Source organism: Ambystoma mexicanum, chromosome 6q, assembly GCF_040938575.1.
Source record: "Ambystoma mexicanum isolate Mex_15411 chromosome 6q, UKY_AmexF1_1, whole genome shotgun sequence".
Classification (NCBI taxonomy): domain Eukaryota; kingdom Metazoa; phylum Chordata; class Amphibia; order Caudata; family Ambystomatidae; genus Ambystoma; species Ambystoma mexicanum.
The window spans coordinates 1,630,989,645-1,630,996,299 of NC_090937.1; the positions used below are offsets into that span (position 1 = coordinate 1,630,989,645).

The following is a 6,655-nucleotide window of genomic DNA, read 5'->3' on the forward strand; positions in this document are numbered from 1 at the left end:
TCATTCCCAGCCAATGACTTATTCTTATTTCTAAGGGGCGCTCCATCAGATAGTCCAGACAGGCAGGCGTTGGTGGTATAGTGGTGAGCATAGCTGCCTTCCAAGCAGTTGACCCGGGTTCGATTCCCGACCAACGCAGATCAAATCTTTAAATTGTTCAAAATGCATTTTTTGGAAATCAGACTCATGCTGAAAGCAAAGCTGACACACTTTTCGTGAAAATCAAAACCCCATCCAGGAAAGGTTCTTGCATCCTAGTTTCTGCAACTGTCTATCGGTGAGGGGATTGAAGCGAGCAGGGCTCCTGGCCCCTCCCCGACAAAGCCCTGACGAAGGCCTGACAAAGGCCTATTCGCCTTGCCCTGACGGGCAAAGGTCCCAGCAGGCCACCGAGCACAGCACCTCAGCCTATTAGAGTGAGGTTTCAGGATCTCTCTCATCCTGTAAACCAACATACTGAGGAAGGTGAAACGTGTGGCTGCGCTCCTCACATGCTGAAGCAGCAGCAGCCCTTTCCCTGAAGCAAAGTTCCTTCATTCCTCCCTCCCATAACCCTTAGCAGGGGATTTATGGTAATTGAGTTGAGTTTCCAAACTGGCCCTTCCTTCCTTCCTTCCCATATCTGCCAGCTCGAGAAGGCTTGTTTTGTTGCACCTGGGAAGTAAAGTATCTATTTGCGAGAGAGAGAGAATGAGAGAGAGAGACAGAGAGAGAGAGACAGAGAGAGAAGGGGAAGGGGTGTTGGCAGTTAGGGTGTGAGCTAGAGAAATGAGGCCTGTCTGCAAAAGGCCATGGGATGGGAGTGCGTGGTTGCAGGTTGTTTGGCTTTGTAAGGCCTACTGCCCGCTTCACTCGAAACTGGGTCTAGGGTTGTCGGTTTGTAGGCTGTAAAAGCCCCGAAAAGCTCTCGTTCTCCAGCCAGCAGAGTGGCGCAGCGGAAGCGTGCTGGGCCCATAACCCAGAGGTCGATGGATCGAAACCATCCTCTGCTAAGTTTTTTCAGACTCATGCTGAAAGCAAAGCTGACACACTTTTCGTGAAAATCAAAACCCCATCCAGGAAAGGTTCTTGCATCCTAGTTTCTGCAACTGTCTATCGGTGAGGGGATTGAAGCGAGCAGGGCTCCTGGCCCCTCCCCGACAAAGCCCTGACGAAGGCCTGACAAAGGCCTATTCGCCTTGCCCTGACGGGCAAAGGTCCCAGCAGGCCACCGAGCACAGCACCTCATCCTATTAGAGTGAGGTTTCAGGATCTCTCTCATCCTGTAAACCAACATACTGAGGAAGGTGAAACGTGTGGCTGCGCTCCTCACATGCTGAAGCAGCAGCAGCCCTTTCCCTGAAGCAAAGTTCCTTCATTCCTCCCTCCCATAACCCTTAGCAGGGGATTTATGGTAATTGAGTTGAGTTTCCAAACTGGCCCTTCCTTCCTTCCTTCCCATATCTGCCAGCTCGAGAAGGCTTGTTTTGTTGCACCTGGGAAGTAAAGTATCTATTTGCGAGAGAGAGAGAATGAGAGAGAGAGACAGAGAGAGAGAGACAGAGAGAGAAGGGGAAGGGGTGTTGGCAGTTAGGGTGTGAGCTAGAGAAATGAGGCCTGTCTGCAAAAGGCCATGGGATGGGAGTGCGTGGTTGCAGGTTGTTTGGCTTTGTAAGGCCTACTGCCCGCTTCACTCGAAACTGGGTCTAGGGTTGTCGGTTTGTAGGCTGTAAAAGCCCAGAAAAGCTCTTGTTCTTCAACCAGCAGAGTGGCGCAGCGGAAGCGTGCTGGGCCCATAACCCAGAGGTCGAAGGATCAAAACCATCCTCTGCTAAGTTTTTTCAAATTATGTTTTTGTGTCATGGCATTAGGGCACAAAGAGCTGTAAGTGCCTGGATGCAATGTCATTCCTTGAACTTGCTGCCTCGTTCCACTCTTGCGCTAAATAGGAGAGGGTCCCAGCCCAGCCAACAAAATGTACTGTTCAATCAAACCAAACTTAAAACCAAGCTCCTTTTTTAAGGGGTCCCGGGGAAATGTTGGGCTGACCGGCAAGACCTCATGATGCGAACTGCTTCTGCGTCAAACGCAAGCTTTTTTCATTCCCAGCCAATGACTTATTCTTATTTCTAAGGGGCGCTCCATCAGATAGTCCAGACAGGCAGGCGTTGGTGGTATAGTGGTGAGCATAGCTGCCTTCCAAGCAGTTGACCCGGGTTCGATTCCCGACCAACGCAGATCAAATCTTTAAATTGTTCAAAATGCATTTTTTGGAAATCAGACTCATGCTGAAAGCAAAGCTGACACACTTTTCGTGAAAATCAAAACCCCATCCAGGAAAGGTTCTTGCATCCTAGTTTCTGCAACTGTCTATCGGTGAGGGGATTGAAGCGAGCAGGGCTCCTGGCCCCTCCCCGACAAAGCCCTGACGAAGGCCTGACAAAGGCCTATTCGCCTTGCCCTGACGGGCAAAGGTCCCAGCAGGCCACCGAGCACAGCACCTCAGCCTATTAGAGTGAGGTTTCAGGATCTCTCTCATCCTGTAAACCAACATACTGAGGAAGGTGAAACGTGTGGCTGCGCTCCTCACATGCTGAAGCAGCAGCAGCCCTTTCCCTGAAGCAAAGTTCCTTCATTCCTCCCTCCCATAACCCTTAGCAGGGGATTTATGGTAATTGAGTTGAGTTTCCAAACTGGCCCTTCCTTCCTTCCTTCCCATATCTGCCAGCTCGAGAAGGCTTGTTTTGTTGCACCTGGGAAGTAAAGTATCTATTTGCGAGAGAGAGAGAATGAGAGAGAGAGACAGAGAGAGAGAGACAGAGAGAGAAGGGGAAGGGGTGTTGGCAGTTAGGGTGTGAGCTAGAGAAATGAGGCCTGTCTGCAAAAGGCCATGGGATGGGAGTGCGTGGTTGCAGGTTGTTTGGCTTTGTAAGGCCTACTGCCCGCTTCACTCGAAACTGGGTCTAGGGTTGTCGGTTTGTAGGCTGTAAAAGCCCCGAAAAGCTCTCGTTCTCCAGCCAGCAGAGTGGCGCAGCGGAAGCGTGCTGGGCCCATAACCCAGAGGTCGATGGATCGAAACCATCCTCTGCTAAGTTTTTTCAAATTATGTTTTTGTGTCATGGCATTAGGGCACAAAGAGCTGTAAGTGCCTGGATGCAATGTCATTCCTTGAACTTGCTGCCTCATTCCACTCTTGCGCTAAATAGGAGAGGGTCCCAGCCCAGCCAACAAAATGTACTGTTCAATCAAACCAAACTTAAAACCAAGCTCCTTTTTTAAGGGGTCCCGGGGAAATGTTGGGCTGACCGGCAAGACCTCATGATGCGAACTGTTTCTGCGTCAAACGCAAGCTTTTTTCATTCCCAGCCAATGACTTATTCTTATTTCTAAGGGGCGCTTCATCAGCTAGTCCAGACAGGCAGGCGTTGGTGGTATAGTGGTGAGCATAGCTGCCTTCCAAGCAGTTGACCCCGGTTCGATTCCCGGCCAACGCAGATCAAAACTTTAAATTGTTCAAAATGCATTTTTTGGAAATCAGACTCATGCTGAAAGCAAAGCTGACACACTTTTCGTGAAAATCAAAACCCCATCCAGGAAAGGTTCTTGCATCCTAGTTTCTGCAACTGTCTATCGGTGAGGGGATTGAAGCGAGCAGGGCTCCTGGCCCCTCCCCGACAAAGCCCTGACGAAGGCCTGACAAAGGCCTATTCGCCTTGCCCTGACGGGCAAAGGTCCCAGCAGGCCACCGAGCACAGCACCTCAGCCTATTAGAGTGAGGTTTCAGGATCTCTATCATCCTGTAAACCAACATACTGAGGAAGGTGAAACGTGTGGCTGCGCTCCTCACATGCTGAAGCAGCAGCAGCCCTTTCCCTGAAGCAAAGTTCCTTCATTCCTCCCTCCCATAACCCTTAGCAGGGGATTTATGGTAATTGAGTTGAGTTTCCAAACTGGCCCTTCCTTCCTTCCTTCCCATATCTGCCAGCTCGAGAAGGCTTGTTTTGTTGCACCTGGGAAGTAAAGTATCTATTTGCGAGAGAGAGAGAATGAGAGAGAGAGACAGAGAGAGAGAGACAGAGAGAGAAGGGGAAGGGGTGTTGGCAGTTAGGGTGTGAGCTAGAGAAATGAGGCCTGTCTGCAAAAGGCCATGGGATGGGAGTGCGTGGTTGCAGGTTGTTTGGCTTTGTAAGGCCTACTGCCCGCTTCACTCGAAACTGGGTCTAGGGTTGTCGGTTTGTAGGCTGTAAAAGCCCAGAAAAGCTCTTGTTCTCCAACCAGCAGAGTGGCGCAGCGGAAGCGTGCTGGGCCCCTAACCCAGAGGTCGATGGATCGAAACCATCCTCTGCTAACTTTTTTCAAATTATGTTTTTGTGTCATGGCATTAGGGCACAAAGAGCTGTAAGTGCCTGGATGCAATGTCATTCCTTGAACTTGCTGCCTCGTTCCACTCTTGCGCTAAATAGGAGAGGGGCCCAGCCCAGCCAACAAAATGTACTGTTCAATCAAACCAAACTTAAAACCAAGCTCCTTTTTTAAGGGGTCCCGGGGAAATGTTGGGCTGACCGGCAAGACCTCATGATGCGAACTGCTTCTGCGTCAAACGCAAGCTTTTTTCATTCCCAGCCAATGACTTATTCTTATTTCTAAGGGGCGCTCCATCAGATAGCCCAGACAGGCAGGCGTTGGTGGTATAGTGGTGAGCATAGCTGCCTTCCAAGCAGTTGACCCGGGTTCGATTCCCGGCCAACGCAGATGAAACCTTTAAATTGTTCAAAATGCATTTTTTGGAAATCAGACTCATGCTGAAAGCAAAGCTGACACACTTTTCGTGAAAATCAAAACCCCATCCAGGAAAGGTTCTTGCATCCTAGTTTCTGCAACTGTCTATCGGTGAGGGGATTGAAGCGAGCAGGGCTCCTGGCCCCTCCCCGACAAAGGCCTGACAAAGGCCTATTCGCCTTGCCCTGACGGGCAAAGGTCCCAGCAGGCCACCGAGCACAGCACCTCAGCCTATTAGAGTGAGGTTTCAGGATCTCTCTCATCCTGTAAACCAACATACTGAGGAAGGTGAAACGTGTGGCTGCGCTCCTCACATGCTGAAGCAGCAGCAGCCCTTTCCCTGAAGCAAAGTTCCTTCATTCCTCCCTCCCATAACCCTTAGCAGGGGATTTATGGTAATTGAGTTGAGTTTCCAAACTGGCCCTTCCTTCCTTCCTTCCCATATCTGCCAGCTCGAGAAGGCTTGTTTTGTTGCACCTGGGAAGTAAAGTATCTATTTGCGAGAGAGAGAGAATGAGAGAGAGAGACAGAGAGAGAGAGACAGAGAGAGAAGGGGAAGGGGTGTTGGCAGTTAGGGTGTGAGCTAGAGAAATGAGGCCTGTCTGCAAAAGGCCATGGGATGGGAGTGCGTGGTTGCAGGTTGTTTGGCTTTGTAAGGCCTACTGCCCGCTTCACTCGAAACTGGGTCTAGGGTTGTCGGTTTGTAGGCTGTAAAAGCCCAGAAAAGCTCTTGTTCTCCAACCAGCAGAGTGGCGCAGCGGAAGCGTGCTGGGCCCATAACCCAGAGGTCGATGGATCGAAACCATCCTCTGCTAAGTTTTTTCAAATTATGTTTTTGTGTCATGGCATTAGGGCACAAAGAGCTGTAAGTGCCTGGATGCAATGTCATTCCTTGAACTTGCTGCCTCGTTCCACTCTTGCGCTAAATAGGAGAGGGTCCCAGCCCAGCCAACAAAATGTACTGTTCAATCAAACCAAACTTAAAACCAAGCTCCTTTTTTAAGGGGTCCCGGGGAAATGTTGGGCTGACCGGCAAGACCTCATGATGCGAACTGCTTCTGCGTCAAACGCAAGCTTTTTTCATTCCCAGCCAATGACTTATTCTTATTTCTAAGGGGCGCTCCATCAGATAGCCCAGACAGGCAGGCGTTGGTGGTATAGTGGTGAGCATAGCTGCCTTCCAAGCAGTTGACCCGGGTTCGATTCCCGGCCAACGCACATCAAATCTTTAAATTGTTCAAAATGCATTTTTTGGAAATCAGACTCATGCTGAAAGCAAAGCTGACACACTTTTCGTGAAAATCAAAACCCCATCCAGGAAAGGTTCTTGCATCCTAGTTTCTGCAACTGTCTATCGGTGAGGGGATTGAAGCGAGCAGGGCTCCTGGCCCCTCCCCGACAAAGCCCTGACGAAGGCCTGACAAAGGCCTATTCGCCTTGCCCTGACGGGCAAAGGTCCCAGCAGGCCACCGAGCACAGCACCTCAGCCTATTAGAGTGAGGTTTCAGGATCTCTCTCATCCTGTAAACCAACATACTGAGGAAGGTGAAACGTGTGGCTGCGCTCCTCACATGCTGAAGCAGCAGCAGCCCTTTCCCTGAAGCAAAGTTCCTTCATTCCTCCCTCCCATAACCCTTAGCAGGGGATTTATGGTAATTGAGTTGAGTTTCCAAACTGGCCCTTCCTTCCTTCCTTCCCATATCTGCCAGCTCGAGAAGGCTTGTTTTGTTGCACCTGGGAAGTAAAGTATCTATTTGCGAGAGAGAGAGAATGAGAGAGAGAGACAGAGAGAGAGAGACAGAGAGAGAAGGGGAAGGGGTGTTGGCAGTTAGGGTGTGAGCTAGAGAAATGAGGCCTGTCTGCAAAAGGCCATGGGATGGGAGTGCGTGGTTGCAGG

The 6,655-nt window shown here is 50.4% G+C and overlaps 3 non-coding genes across 3 annotated transcripts; all 3 read left to right on the forward strand.

Annotated features, from left to right (window-relative positions):
• The first annotated feature begins 4,255 nt into the window (after nucleotides 1-4,255).
• TRNAR-CCU (transfer RNA arginine (anticodon CCU)) lies at nucleotides 4,256-4,327 on the forward strand. The gene has a single exon. It is a non-coding gene; the product is annotated as a tRNA-Arg (tRNA).
• Nucleotides 4,328-4,658: 331 nt separating this feature from the next.
• On the forward strand, nucleotides 4,659-4,730 carry TRNAG-UCC (transfer RNA glycine (anticodon UCC)). The gene has a single exon. It is a non-coding gene; the product is annotated as a tRNA-Gly (tRNA).
• Nucleotides 4,731-5,904: 1,174 nt separating this feature from the next.
• TRNAG-UCC (transfer RNA glycine (anticodon UCC)) lies at nucleotides 5,905-5,976 on the forward strand. Its single transcript has one exon. It is a non-coding gene; the product is annotated as a tRNA-Gly (tRNA).
• Nucleotides 5,977-6,655: the final 679 nt, after the last annotated feature.